Raw genomic sequence first — 15,570 nt, 5'->3', positions numbered from 1 at the left:
GACCCTATTTCATAATATTCGAACTACCCAGTTATATATTTCATATAAATATTATTATTTTGTTCAAAATAGATATAAACAATTTTTGTATAAACTGCATATGAATTCATAATTAGCAGGTGAACAAATGATATGAATATTTCTTACAAAGTTTTTCCAATCATTGGTACCGATATTTTTATAGTCTGTTCGCTTTTTTTGTAAAATCATTACGTCTCAAAGGATAGTGTACTCAATTTAGATAACACTATCCAGCAAAATCATACTTTTTTTATGCACTAGAACAGCATATGCTCAACTAAGTTCAGTTTGAAATCTTGATTCTAAATGTGGTCTTATTTTTTCTCTCATATCCTTGTGGCTTTCAGAAAATGGCCATACATTTTTTGTTATTTTTGGCTATTTTTAATGTTCAAAGCTGTTTTAAGCCCTTGGTGTGAAGATAAGGATAACTTATGTTAATATATTTTATAACTGAATGCTACATTGGATAGCTGAAAGTATGAACTTTAATTTTAAAAAAAGAGCCTCCCAAAAACGTTCTATATCGTTGTAGATTTGAGATAGGGCCCCAGCTAGAAGGATTAGATACAAGGAGAGAGAAAAAGGATTTGCTCCAATAGATCAATAGATTCTCAAATAAGAGTTTCCTTTGAAATTACAATGATTTGGTTGTGGGTTATGAACCTACTCCGGGCCAAATGGACATATTTTTTTGTACTTTAAAACCCTATTTTTCAAATATTATTATATTACTTAGAAAACATAAATCAAACTAGAAAAATTGTTTTCAATGCAGAGGAAATTCTGACAAGGACGAAACTATGACAAAGACGAAAATCTGACAAAAATCATGACAAAGACGAGACGAAATAAAAGATAGCTATGACAAAACAATGACAATGTCTGACAAAGACAATATTATGACGAAAACGAAACTATGACGAAGACGAAAGCTTTCGAAATGATGACGAAGACGAGACGAAACGGAAAATTGCTGATGAAATTAGTACTGTTTTCTTGTCCATAATTGATCTAAAAAAGGGACAAATCTGATCATTTTTAGGGATTTTCAGTACATATTACTTTGATTTAATTCAATTATCAGTATTTACCATTGACATCAAGTATTATTAAATGGAGTAGTTAAGTCGTTTTTATTTATTTATTCATAAAGCCATTTAATGGAGTTTTATGAAGATGTATGTATTGGAAATTTTATGTAGTAAACATATCAACTTTCAGCTCCCAAAATGGAGTTTCTTTCAATTATTATGCAATTTATGATGTCAATGAAAATGGTCCAGAATAAAAATTATGTAAAAAATTGAATCATTAATTTTATAAGAAAAAAATAAATTAAAAGATATTTCCTTTGCCTAATTTGACTGGTAAATGGGGGTTGTTTAGTATAAAAGATATTAAATACATTATTCTTGTATCTAGTTATTCTCTTTATTATGTAAATATGAGTTACATCATGGACTATACCAATTATGAATAGTATTATATAATTAATAGGAAAAATACACACATTCAGAGACAATTACTACGTCTATTTTTTTTTTTATTCCTTAATCAAAAAACCACAGGATGTTTTGTAATATACCGAGTCATGCGAAATGGATGTACCACTCATCAACGTGAGCAAACTTTTGCTCCTTCCGAGTCTCAGTTAAGTCAGACGTGATAAGTTACTTAAAGGCATTTATTAAGCACACAATGACAGATATTATTTATGAATTTGACATCCATTTCTCTCAATGACTGCCTTCAATATTTTTCATTGCTTTGGTTAACTCACTTTCGGATTCATACAAATTCCACTGCTTTTGCTCTGCGTAAGCACTCTAAGTATTTTATCCCTTTAAAAGTACCTCATTTAGATAAGTATAAATTGCTTGAGAGCGCTAATATCATAAAACTGTAAGCATGGGCTCGTTTGGTCAAATAAATTACTCTTGTTAAGATTAGAAAAGGAAAACGGTTGTTACGTTTCCTTTTTCTTCTTTTTTTCTTCATTATTTATTAATAATTATTGTACAACATCTCGCACCAGGCTCTAATAAAGACTTTAGCTTGCCACTTACCTGAGTGCAATATTGAGTATAATTAATTTTATTAGTCAAGTGTCTTAATGATGTTTCCCCTCCGCCTGGATTGCAATTCATTTTGATCCTTTCTTCATTTTCTGTTCAAGGGATCTCATCTCTGTGTGCCTCACTCGGTGGATCTCATCCATCTTTAGAAAGATGATTTTAATCTTTATTATATTTGATGTTTAAGATTATTTTGAAGTAAGTTTTTTGTTTTTGAAGTTTTGAATAAAATAGATATAAAATATATAACTGTTTAGTTCGAATATTATTAAATAGGATCAACGATTCTTATGTAAATTTTTATTAGATCTGGACTTGTTGCTGTAGTACCCAAATTTTATCATGTTCATTCAAATTGCTCACCTTTTTCCCTTACATTTTAATATTAATAACACATGAAACTATGGTTGCAGAGGAGCCGCATGACGATAATAAACAACATATAAAAAAGTTTTATATACTTAAACATAGTCCTCTAAGTATAATAGCAAAATAGTTAAGCCATTGAGTAATTTAAAATAACTAGGGTCCTTGATGGTCTGGAAAGAGACAGCGGTGCGATTTTTGATGCAATTATTATTTTTTAGTTTATTGTTAGAAATATTTTAGAAAATGTGGGGACGCATAAGAGTACATGTATGATTAAACAAAAAATGCAATTTCTTTGTTTTCAATCATATCATTCTTGTGAGTCATATTTAAATTTTTGTTTTTGTTTATTGTTAGAAATCCTTAAAATTTTTGATTTTTAAAGGGTCTTTGATGCTTAGGGAGGCAGTGGCGGTGGGTAATAACCCACTTTTTGATCATAAATGAGTTTGATTGTCCGAATAAAGTTGAAATTCGAATGAAAATGCACACGACTATCAAATTGTTTGCAATAAAATTGGATCTTTATCAACAAATCCTTAATGATCTAATTGCTTGCAATGAATTGTTTAAAAATCAAATTTTCCAAAATTACTTTACGTGACAATGTAAATGACAGTAAATTGACCACTCTATTGGAAATTTTATAGATTGCCCGGGCATTGTGCAAAATACCCGTTAGAGCAGGGATTTTACATCTGGCCCAGGCATTTGCACATTATCCTCTCTAACGGGTATTTTGCACATTGTCCGGGCAATCTATAAAATGCCCGATTTTCCACATTGCCCATAACATATATATATATAATTTACATTTGTCACTAATAATTTGTTGAAATTATTAATTTTTTTTTTGATATTCTATGTATAACTTCTAATAAATATTTTTTGTATTTGTTAATCGTTATTTCAGTTGTCTTCTAACTTACCAATACTTTTTAACTTAATATAATAAATAAACTTAATAATACTTTAATTAATCAATTTACTAGTAATCTACTAGTACGGCTAAGGTGTTCGCCATTAGTTCTTGATTACTTATTCTATAACATATTATATTAGCGACTTGATGAGTTTCAGGAAGTTAATCAAGTATTCGTGAATTTAAAAATTTCGACTACTTTTTATAAACTCTATTCTAGTGTGTTACGTGCAACAGCTGAAGTAAAATGCATTTTTTTTCTCCCTTTTCCTTAATTTAGTAACTCTATCTATCTCTATGGGGTACCTTAGGGTACCATTTGAATTTGTTTAGTAAAACTTTGAGTATATTCCTTGCACGTGAATACTTAGTTATTTTTTGAAATGAAGGTCTAACAAAAATATTCATTATTCTAATAAAAATTTGTGAAGTTTGATAATGATGAAGTCATATAGTAAGGATTGTTCTATATGACAGTTTTTACGTCTGATTCTTCAGATTTATGAGGAGATCGGACCAAATGTTGGAACCTATAGATCCCTAGTGTTCTCAGAAATCTATTTTTGATTTAAAATACATCTTTATGGTTTCACTATGTGTGATTTAATTACAATTTTTGAATTTGTTTGATTTCCTAATTATTTGAATGAAAGATCAAATGCTATCAATTTTCTAAGCTTAATATTACCACCATGAAAACAATAACATTGATAACCAATATAAATTATAAAAAAAGAAAAATAGACAAACTTACTTCTCAATTGAAACATAAATATAATCTGGGGCATAATTGACTCGCTAACGTAATTGATGTGTCTAAAAATGCAATAACAAAAAAGAAAAGAAAAAGAGAAAAAGGTTATGTATGGTGACCAACCACTCATTCACACCGTCCCTCCCCGAATCTGTCCTCTTTTAACATCATGTCTGAGTAAATTCACGGAATGTTCGATTTTTTGGTCAAGCAATAGTTTAATAGTAAAACTAAACCCTTTTTTGTATACAAAGAAACAGGATCCACTGATATGCGACAAATATTTTGTCCATATACTTAAATATTACTGTATAAACCAGCGTTTCTCAATCTTTTTTAAACTCAGGGTATCTTTCAAAAGTACATAAAATCTCAAGGCAACCCAGGCTAAGTTATGATTAAAAATGACACTGTCTTACTGGTATCTACCCTAACGACCTTATGTGCTGACTCAGATCTAGTGGACGAAGGCTCGTATCCAGTACGCTTAGGCTCTATTTCAAACTCAATCATGTACAGTTCTTGTGGGGTTTTCTTCTTAGAAAACGGTCCATGATTATGTTTTTTGTCCCTTGCTTTTTTTGAAAATCCGATGAATTTTCGTGGATAATGATAACACAATATGCTGATCAGTGAAGTCATGCTGACCTCAAATTTTTGTCTAAAACGAATTTTCGATTTAACTTTTTATATTTAAAAATACTATATTTATTGACTTTTTAATTAGATATCAAAATACGTATTTTTTGACAGCACCCCGGAGACAGTAAGGAGGCACCTCAGTTTGCCGCGGTAAATATATTATAACACTGCAATAAATATAACCAATTAACTCTTTTAATTGAATTAACCAGGTTAATTCTGCTTACCAAATACTAAGTATTATACGCCATGAAGGAAAATGATAAAGTGACGTTATCTGTGACATCTTGTATGGGAAAATATTTCTGGTAGTTCATGATTCTATTCAAGTCAACAATTACGTTTCACCACCTGTTTTATAGCTTTTGATCATCAGACCCTAAGTAATATTGATTTAATTTAATAAAATTATTTAGTTACATATATCGGATTCAGGCCGTTAACAAATGACTAATTATATTTTTGTGTCAATTGTATTTAATTTTTAATTTGTGGTGGATACCTATTTTTATCAAAATTCTTCATTTTTTTTAAATAATCAAAATTTACAAAACACAAACAAAAAGAGGTCAATAATTTTTTTATCTGAGTGTGTGGATAGTCAATAGAACTACTTTAATTATTCTCAAAACTCCTACAAAACACCCACAGATGATGTTCAAATTCAAAGATCTACAAAATATAAATGATAACTATTTTACGTAACTAATTTATTTGAGGAGTATTGAGTTGTTGTTTTTTTATCATATATATATACAATGTCTATGGTTGTAAATCCAAGACATTTTTTTGCGTGAGAGTTTTATTGTTGTTGGAAATCTGACCAGTGTTTTTATCTTCCAAAGCTGTTATCATCAGTAATTAATTGTTTTTATCTTCCAAAGCTGTTATCATCAGTAATTAATTTTTAAAGATAATTTTTTTAGTATTGAGTGTAACATTGAGGATTTATAGGGGAGTTATAATTAATGCAAGTCCCTGTTGGACTAGTAGCAGAATGGAGGATCAAAAACAGAGTAATTCCTGCCTAAGTCCTTGCTTAATACAAAGTGAGTCTTGTGTTTATTTCCATAATCTCACAGCTAATTTAATGAAACGTCATTGAAGCTAAACTGATCTCCTCTAAAATATTCTTCAAACTGTTAGGATTACCATTTTGATTTTCGGTTTCTTTATTTTTACACTAAAAATGCTAACGAATTACAACCTTCCCCCCCCCTCATCACAACGAGCCTGAATGCAAGGTTGAGGCCGAATTGTCTAGCGACATTCCTTATTTTAAGTGCCTGTTACCTAACTGTTCCTGTATTAAAAGAACCGAGACCAAAGTCCGGAACTGAGGCCAATAAAGCTGAACCAAGACCGTTGAAATGAAAGAACCGAGACCGGGACCTGTAGAAACGCTGACCCTGAACCGGGTACAACCTTGCCTGAATGTGGTGCCTAATATTTGTATTCGCTTGCCACATTTTAGAAAGAAATGTTCATCTCCACCTTGGGAAATCATGCAGTATTCTCATCCAAGACGTTACTGAAAGAACTATCCACCAGAGATGAGAGTATTTAATGTTTTCGAGGCTGAGTCAAGTAGCGAGTCTTTCACCTCGAGTACTAGTAGTCGAGTTTGAAGTTGGAGTTAAATGAGACTTAAGCGCAGTTTGAATATATGTGGGTATGTTCAGGTATGTCCGCAGGACTTTTATATTTTGAGGAGATTGGAGGGGGGATGGGGGCACACATTGTTATTTTATTAAAGACCTTGATGGAAGTTTTACCTCATAAAAGTTAAATAAATGTAATTATATATTTAGCCCCATGTGGACACCCCTGATATTTGCTACCCATCAAATGCCTCTAAGAACATAGGCAACAGCTGAATGCAAGAAGGACTGAGAGGTTGGTGGATATACAAAAAATCAAAGCTATAAACCCAGTGGCGAAACGATAACCACCGTGTTATATTTTTCCTTATTTAATCAGGTACGATAATTTTGTAAGAGCAACTGAGTGTGCCATTAATTACTATTTAAATATTACTAAGTTTGACGCCCTAATTAATTCAAATAACAAGATTATTTCTTTGAAGGGGAGAAACAGTTGCATAAAGTCATTTTTAATAGGTTTTAAAGGATATCTCCTCAAGCAAATAAGTAAATTTCCTCACCTTTTTATGATATAGGATTGAAAAAAATAACTTTGTATCCCATTTACTCAAGTCCCTCCGACCCAAAACCACTCAAACCACATTCCCACTATAAGTCATCACTAAAACTTATAAAAAATTGTTATTAAAATAATTGTTGTGAATTTTACTCTATATTTGGTTGTCAGCTTGTTTCTGCTTCTTTTCCCCATATCAGTGTTCTAAACGTTGGTTGCTTGAATTTGAATTTGCACAACCTTAAATTGTTTACAATTCTTCATGCATGATTGAATGATAAATTTATAGTTGGCAAGAATTGGCTACTACAAATTGGTCTTGGGGCTTTTTTCTCTCTTTTTTTTGAGGGAAGGTTGGAAGATAAAATTAAAGAAACGACGTGGTATGTTTCAAAAATTAAAAATAAAATTATGGATTATTTATCTTACATAAAGAAATGGAAATGTCAATTCAGTAAAATATATCTATTTTAAAAACACATGCTTCAGGTTATAAAATAAACGGATGCGATATAAATTATAATAAATATAACATGTGAACAAAGGTAAGTATTTAATTTTTATGTTATACCTGAATATTTTTACAAGAGTGGACTTCATTAATAAGTATCAAATATTTAGTAGTAGTTTTTTAAATAAATAAATAATAAATCGACATCCATATAACAATTTTGTAATAATCGCATTCCTTTATGATGATTCTTGATTTTATTTCCACTTTATGCTACTAGCATTAAACATTCCAGGAAATGTTTTTAAAAAAAAACATTTTTTATCATCACTCAAGCATATAGCTAAGGTAATTATTATGGTTCCTTATTACGTTAGTTCTAAGCTACTTAATACTAATAGTCACATGCAAAGAAAAATACAATACATTTTTTTGTCCTTTTGTTACCTCACAAAAACAAAAATACTCTATTTATTTTGTTGTAAACTGTCGATTCCCTATTCTCACTGGATGGTATTTCATATATATATATACAGGGGTATCCAAAAGTCTTAAACTAATTAGAATTGGCGTGCAAAATTTTGGCGGTAAATTATACTACCTGCAATCTGATATAATTATAGGACCATTAAAGATATTTTTGTTAGTCAAGATCCATCATCTAAGAAAAGCAGTAGAGAGTCTTTATGGAGCTGGAAAATCATCCCTTCAAATTTAACAGATTTTGAGACTGTTAAATATAACGTTAAAAAGATTCGAGAGACTGGAATAATTAATGGTAAACCAAGAAGTGGACGCCCAAGCTCCACTCAGAACACGAATAACGTCCAGAAAGTGAAATTAAAAACATACAGAAACCTCACAAGATCAACGTGCAATGACTTCGATGAATCGAATCATCCATAAGGACCTAGGGATAGTTTTTCTGAACTTTCGTTACGGTCAGAATATGTTGGAAGATGCACGGATGAAACATATTCAAAGAAGTTAAACGTTATTAGAACTTTGCACGCGAAGAGGAAATATTGACTTTTCGGATTAGAAAGAAATGGGACCTGGATCAAAAATCCAACCGTCAAAACGACTAAATTTTGACCTCATCCTCAAAAAATGTATTCATAGACTAAAGAACAATTCCGAAACGGGCTAATAGTCGATCCCTTTTGGTTTGGCAGGGATTTCAAGTAAAGGAGATAAGCTTCTTTTGTTGGTTTTTATTCCCGAGGGCCTCCTACATTTCATATGCTTTGGTGCCTGTGGTCCTTCCGTGATTTAAAGAAAATTTATCTAAAACAATTAAGGTGCCCTTTCAGCAAGATGGAGCTCAAATATATACCAGCGTTCAATCGCAAGAGTGGTTTAAAGCAAATATTCTTTTTTGGGACAAATTAAATATTAATAATAAAGGAAAAATATCAAACTTATAGAATATAAAAATGATTAAATAAAAACAAATCAACACTAGAAATTAAGGAACAATAAATAAAAGGTTGTATTTCAAAGGGTTTAGTTGACAGTTTTCGTAGACCAAAATTAGAAATTGGTAAAATAAGGTGTCTTATTTGGCATAAATAAACAAAAAAAGTATATCTAGTAAATATATATTAGAACCTTATCAAAGTATGATATTTTAGTAATCAAAGTGATGATAAATATTAAAATAAATATGCGTAATATGTGGTACCAAAAGAGAATATATGACATGGTTGAAAATTTGATCCCGGTTTCATTGTCAAAAGTATGAAAAAAATAATTAAGGTACAAAATAAACATTGAGAATTGTTTAATAAGTGTTTTCTAGGGTAAAAATGTCTGTAAATTATGATTTTTAAGCTTCAATCCTGTATTTTGTGTTGTTTAGCCAAGAAATTTGAATTTGGGATCAATTTTGGCCAAAAATGGCAGTTTTTGAGTGACAAAATTTTGAAATCCATTTTTGTAGACCTCTAGAATCTACAATGTACATTAAAAAAATACTATTTATGTTCTAATGATAGATAGTGGTCAGGACTTTAAAATACGAGTGTTCGTTCAGTTGTTTCTTCCATAACTTTTGTGCAATGGCTGTTTAAAAAATATGTTTTGAGTGACAATCAGAATCGAAAATTCATACTTTACGCCTACTCCCTAATTTATAGACGTGTTAAAAAAATACCGTCGGTCATTAAAATGGATGGCATATAAAAATGTTTAGGGTTAGATTCCTGAAAATTTTATGTTTTTTACCTGAAGTAGTATATTTTAGGCTGATGTGTTTATTTTTCTCCTACCAGCTGTAATACTTCCGATTTTTTTTTATTATTTACGCATTTAAAATTTTATGCAAAATTTTGCATTACAAGAGGCTTCAACCAATATACGGAATGAGCAATATTCGTGAAAACTTAATCGATTATACCCAAGTTGAGTCAAATTTTGTTTTTTACGAAGCAACAGAAACTCCATTTTTGTGTTAAATATCCATATTTCGGAACGTGTAATTTGTTGCAATCATATGAGCAGCAGCTACTTGATATTGACTAAATCATGTCCAGTTTGTGACAAAAGAACTACAAGCTCTCCAAATTACAGGTATTTGACTAATTGATTTATTTGTAGAACTTGAAAATGCTGAAGAGATGTTTTTATTTCCGTCAGATTTACCATTACAAAAATGAGTATATCTAAAAACCATTGCATATTTTGTAGTTCAGACTTCAGATTTGAAGTCTACATAAAATTTTGGCTAATAAAACATATATTACTCATACGAATTCGATACTTGACATCTTCCCAATTTTGGCAGTGAAACCGGAGGTCGAATCTCAAGCCATGTCATACATTCTTTGGCAACATATTTGGAATTAAAATAATCATAACATGAGGCAAGTTGGAGAGATATAGCTGAAATATTGTTGCAAAATATATGCTTCATTAACAATTCTTAATACAATAAAAATCCTTTAACTGGATTCAAATCAATAATTTTATTGAAACAACAACAAAATTTCCTTTTTTTCGACATTTTACAGATTTTCGAATCAAAACGCGTCCATAAAGGAACATTTTTTTTGGACGTTTGATGGTAATTTTCTTGATTAGAGGAATAAAATGCAAAATAAAAATTTCCGGCGATACCAAATTCCCAATTTTTGTCATTTCGCTACAGTCTAATGTATATATATATATTGGCAATTTTATTATTTTTGGCTATCATATACAATTAGAAATGTTAAATATCAATAAAATATTAATAAGCATTTTTATAGTACAGAATCGAATAAAATACAATGTAGGATTATAATATTATGAAATATGTTTCTAAAATTCATAATTAAAAATTGTGGATAAGTGATATGATAATGATGGACTGGGAGTACTGAAGGGATAAATAGCAGTTGGCATATTTGACATATTTAGCTAATTACCTATTGATTTCGGACCTTTTTCGGGAAAAGTAAATAATATAATTTGCAATGTCAATAGAAGTACAAGATTATACCATAACGCGTGTACGACTGATGTTTGACTTCCACCACGCTTTTCAATAGAGACGGCATATAATATGATAAGTTGCGTGTTTGTTCAAAATCTGTCTGCCATAACCAGAAGTCAGTATGATAAATCAAATTAAAAATTTTACCAATAGTGACGTTATAAATTATGATTGGTTGCGTTTTTTGTCAAAATCTACCTGTCTTGCCCAGCACTCGGTACGATACATCAAATTGAATATTTTAACATGCCAGATTACATGATGGTCTAACCTTGTATTTCTATTATCCTTGATAATTTGTATACTATTAGTGATAATCATGCAAAGTAATGGGAGTTTTCAAATACAGGAATTTTTCAAAGACCAATAACAGGAACCGATATAACCCTAATCTAAATTAATGTTAAAATTAAAGAATATACCCCGGGCCTGGAGTAGTAGAAGTCTTACAAGTGCAATACCATTGTTTTTGATATAGTTTTGGCCAGTTCTAATATTTTATCATCAAAATATTTATGACTTTGATACCTTTACGTTATATTTTTTGCAATAAAGATTTTACTTAAGGCTTATTATGCCCTAATGATATTTGCACTTATATTATAGTAAGTCAATGTGACCCAAAAGTTTGATTTTGACACAACAAAAAAGTGACTAATTAGTGGTTTTTTGTAATGAGCCAACAATTCGATATTTGAAGTTTTAAATTAGGTCCTCAATCCAAAACTAATAACGAATTTTAGTGAGATATGAGTGTAGTTTACTTATAGAGTGTTTTCACCGACGTCATAAATGTACAGATAGTGCTATCGAATAGAGAGTATGTACTAAATTTTATATCTAAAAAAATCTCCATCTAGGTGGAACTGTCTATTAATTGTGACGTCATGTGAAATTTGATAATCAGGTTGTTTGAATTACACAAGTTGTTAATGTTATTGTATCACACAACATTTCCCCCGAAAGGAAGGCCCAAAATCGCAATTAGTAGTCAGCCAATTCTTCCCAAATATGTAATTACTATTCAATAATCGTTGGGAAATTGTTCACAGCTCAGCAAGAGCTAATTTGAATTCAACCAATCACGTTCAGAACATTGATTAGAAGAAAAGTCGACAGCTGCCAACAAAATATGTACTATGTATTTTTTTGTGTTATCGAGGTAACGTTTCTCTATTCAGAACAAAATATATAAATAAAATTTAATTTTGATGGCAGTGCACCAGGTTGAAAATGATTATGAGAAAAAAAATACAGGCTCAAAAATTGGGCTATGAAAAATACTTCTCAAATGCTTCGGGGAAATATAGACATTTGTAAAAGAGGCTAATTCTCTCTTAAAAACTCGCAGTTTATAACTGTAAACAAATCATTCCTACTGCTAAAGCTGCTCCTGCACTCTATTTTCCTGCGGCTCCAATAAGTAACTCCAAAACCTCGATAATCAAACTATCCAAGGGAAATTTTATCCTTCAAATACCTCTTAATATCAACTGCCCTCCCGAAGCAGCCAATAATAGATCCAATCCAAGGAGTTTACAAGTGAGCAAAAAACCTACAATATCCCTTCAAAAACCCAAAATGGTGAAGCAGCCCTTTTTTTATTATAAAGCTTTGGTAGAATAATTTGGCTGCTATACGAAGAAATTGGGTAGATATGTCTTTGGTTTGAAGAACAAATTTGGACTATTCAATGTTAAACCATACTCATTATTTTTTGTCATATCAGCTGAGCTAATTGAATTGATTAAATTATTGGCCAAACAATATCCCGAAAAGAAGGCTGTAAGACAAGATGGTGGAAGGAAGGTGTCGCTTAGCTTCTGCATTCTGATTGGCTGAGATGAGTGACGTCCCAAATGTTGTATTCACCACCTTAGATAAAGATTCAGTTCTTTTAATGATTAAGTTATTTTGGTGAATCACTGCAGTGTTACCAGGTGGGCTTAACAAAATCAGCTAGATGTAATCCTAAAATTGGCTAAAAATCAGATAGTTTCAACAAAAACAGCTGAAAAATCGCCTAAATATTTTTTTATACTCAAAGAATGTGCATTAATGCAGAAACGTCTTCTATTGGTTATGTTATTTGTAGAGCGAAAATTGGCCAAAAATCAGCTATTATTTCCACCCATCAGCTAGATGATATTTTTTCCATCTAAACAAGTTAAAAATTAGCTAGATCTAGCTGGAAATTTCACAGGGTGGCAACTATGTGAATCAGTTCTTCTTTTTTAAGACAGTTCAGTTGGTGACTTTGCTGTCGTTCGTGTTCCCGAATTAGAGTCCACTTAAAGTATCAAGCTAATGAACTACCGTGCGATACTTGAATATATTCATATTTCATTATAAAGTCAAAGTGGGTAGAAATATTTGATTGAGGTTGAGTGACATATTATATAAATGGGAAACTGACGGAATAAACAAAGGTATCACAAATGCAACTGAGTTGGTTTAAAGCTTTAAGTCGGTTCTGTACGACACCTTAGTTTTCACTCGGAAGTGAAAACAATCATATTAATAAAACAATGTGAGTTGATAATTTATCAAGGTAGTTAAGGATATAACTCTCTTCAATGTCATGGTCTGGTCAAGTGTTTCACTCGGTGGATCCTGCAATGGAAAGATCGTTAGTTGTGTAGGTACCTCTTCATATCAGGGTCTCTGATAGTGACTTACTTCTGATCTCGTAAATAATCTTACCTATATATAAATTCCTTCTGATCTTCCACAGAATCATCGTATACTTCTACATATAAGAACTAAGGAGTTCCATAAAGTAAAAGAATAATCGACTGAGAACCCCAATGAGGAGCAGAGATAGTTCTCATCCTCCACCCACAGCTCCTTCTTTGAAATTATTCAAGGGCAACTCTGCTTCGTCTCCTACACTAACAAAACTATTCCATTAATAAGAGTCCTTCATTGTCCTGGATATATATAACACAGAAATCACTCATCTCTATCACATTTATAACAATTCCATTAATAAGTTGGACTTCGTGATATATGTTTATACGGATAATTATATAAGCTGGACACTTCAAACTCACACCTGATTGCTTGATTACTACTGAGTCACTTCTAGACTAGTAAAGATAATGTGCTTCTCTTTTCTTGATATTTTGGTCTGCAAAGCATATTCTATTCTGCTATTACATATAAATCTTCCTTTACTTCAACTTGAAGTCCTTTGTAATTAAGTATGAAGTTATGGCATTTGTGTAATTTATATGAAATAATTGTTGTTTCTTAGTATAATGAATTCGAACCGTTTGATATGTTCTAATTTAAAATATATTAAAATTGAATTAAATGCACTCATTTTACACTACTGAATGCAAAAATGCAGTACAAATTACATAAATTGGGAGGAAACTAATTTTGAATCTTAAACTATATATAGAAGATACAATTATGCTATAATATATGTATAAGGGCAAAACTTCCTAGGGCATAAATTGCTAGGGCGAAACTGCCCAGGGCGTAACATCCTAGAACCCATATAAACAGTTATTCGGAGCATTTAAATGATGATGTGTTTTACAAAATATATAAGACACCTCATAACTTCTGTAGACTTGTGTTGAAATATCTTAATACCCTTAAAATTCCCAAACTTATTGAGCTGGGAATCCTTCTCTAAACAGCCAAATTGTTTTTCACCATATAGTAATATTACTCTTGCAAAGATCTTAACACGAATAAATAAATTATTAAATATTTTCTATACTAGATAATTAAAAGTTGTTTAACTCAAAACAATAGTTAAAATGTAACAATATAATAATACGATTGTTTTAGTATTGATTGAAAAATAATTAAGTATCAATGATATTTTTCAAAATTTACATTCCATATTTATGAGTTCTCTGTTATTTCATTTTTTTATCTTATTGATTAATTTGGTTTTATATTGGACATGCAAATGCTATTTTGTTATTTTGATTGTGGTCAGGCAAATAGAAATTTCTTAATCCTTCCTATTATTAGTTGTAGAACTATTATTGGTCTGTATTACATACTATTGCAAACCATATGAAAGTTATTCAAATATTTACTAAAATATATATCTCTTTCTTGAGAGAAAAGTAAAAATCACAAGGTAACAGAGGCTTATTCAATTCATCATCTTCAGTTCTGTAAGCAAGATAAACTCTATATCAATATAAATAACAAATTAAGATCTAGTGGTAAGTTTATTTTTTTCACATGAGCGTTTTATATTTAGAAAAAATAATATCCACTTATTTTTAATATATAATTGATTTCTTAGCTATACATAATATTAACATAATGGTGTTTACCTCATATCTAAAGAAAATTGAAAAATATTCACAAATGATTAGATTTAGTTGTTCAAAGTTGCAACTACAATGGTAATAGTTGTCGATCGTATTATATTCATAAACGTAGATAGATGTTTACATATCTAAAGAAAAGCCCATTTTCTAAAAAAAAAAAAATAAGATTCCAAATTAACTTTAAATTTTTAAAAAGAGTCCTACAAAATTATCTTTATCCCTACCCCTACTCACGCTATAACTTGCCCTAATGGTAAGTTATTAACATTATCCCTACCAGATTGGAATTTGGCCTCCATGCAATCCTTTTTACATAGAACCCCCTAATATTTAAGGACGGACCTGATCTCAACATTGAAAAATAATCGTGCAATTTACCCAGAAACTACCGTAG

General features: G+C 30.6%; 1 long non-coding RNA gene across 1 annotated transcript; it reads left to right on the top strand.

The window, feature by feature from the left end:
* Nucleotides 1–13,368: 13,368 nt before the first annotated feature.
* Nucleotides 13,369–13,906, top strand: LOC121129117 (uncharacterized). The gene is made up of 2 exons (XR_005868349.2): nucleotides 13,369–13,510; nucleotides 13,607–13,906. It is a non-coding gene; the product is annotated as an uncharacterized lncRNA (long non-coding RNA).
* The last annotated feature ends 1,664 nt before the right edge of the window (nucleotides 13,907–15,570 follow it).

The sequence above is a fragment of the Lepeophtheirus salmonis genome, chromosome 1, assembly GCF_016086655.4.
Source record: "Lepeophtheirus salmonis chromosome 1, UVic_Lsal_1.4, whole genome shotgun sequence".
Taxonomy (NCBI): domain Eukaryota; kingdom Metazoa; phylum Arthropoda; class Copepoda; order Siphonostomatoida; family Caligidae; genus Lepeophtheirus; species Lepeophtheirus salmonis.
The sequence above is the reverse complement of the archived record's forward strand: the minus strand, read 5'-3'. Positions and strand labels throughout refer to the sequence as shown.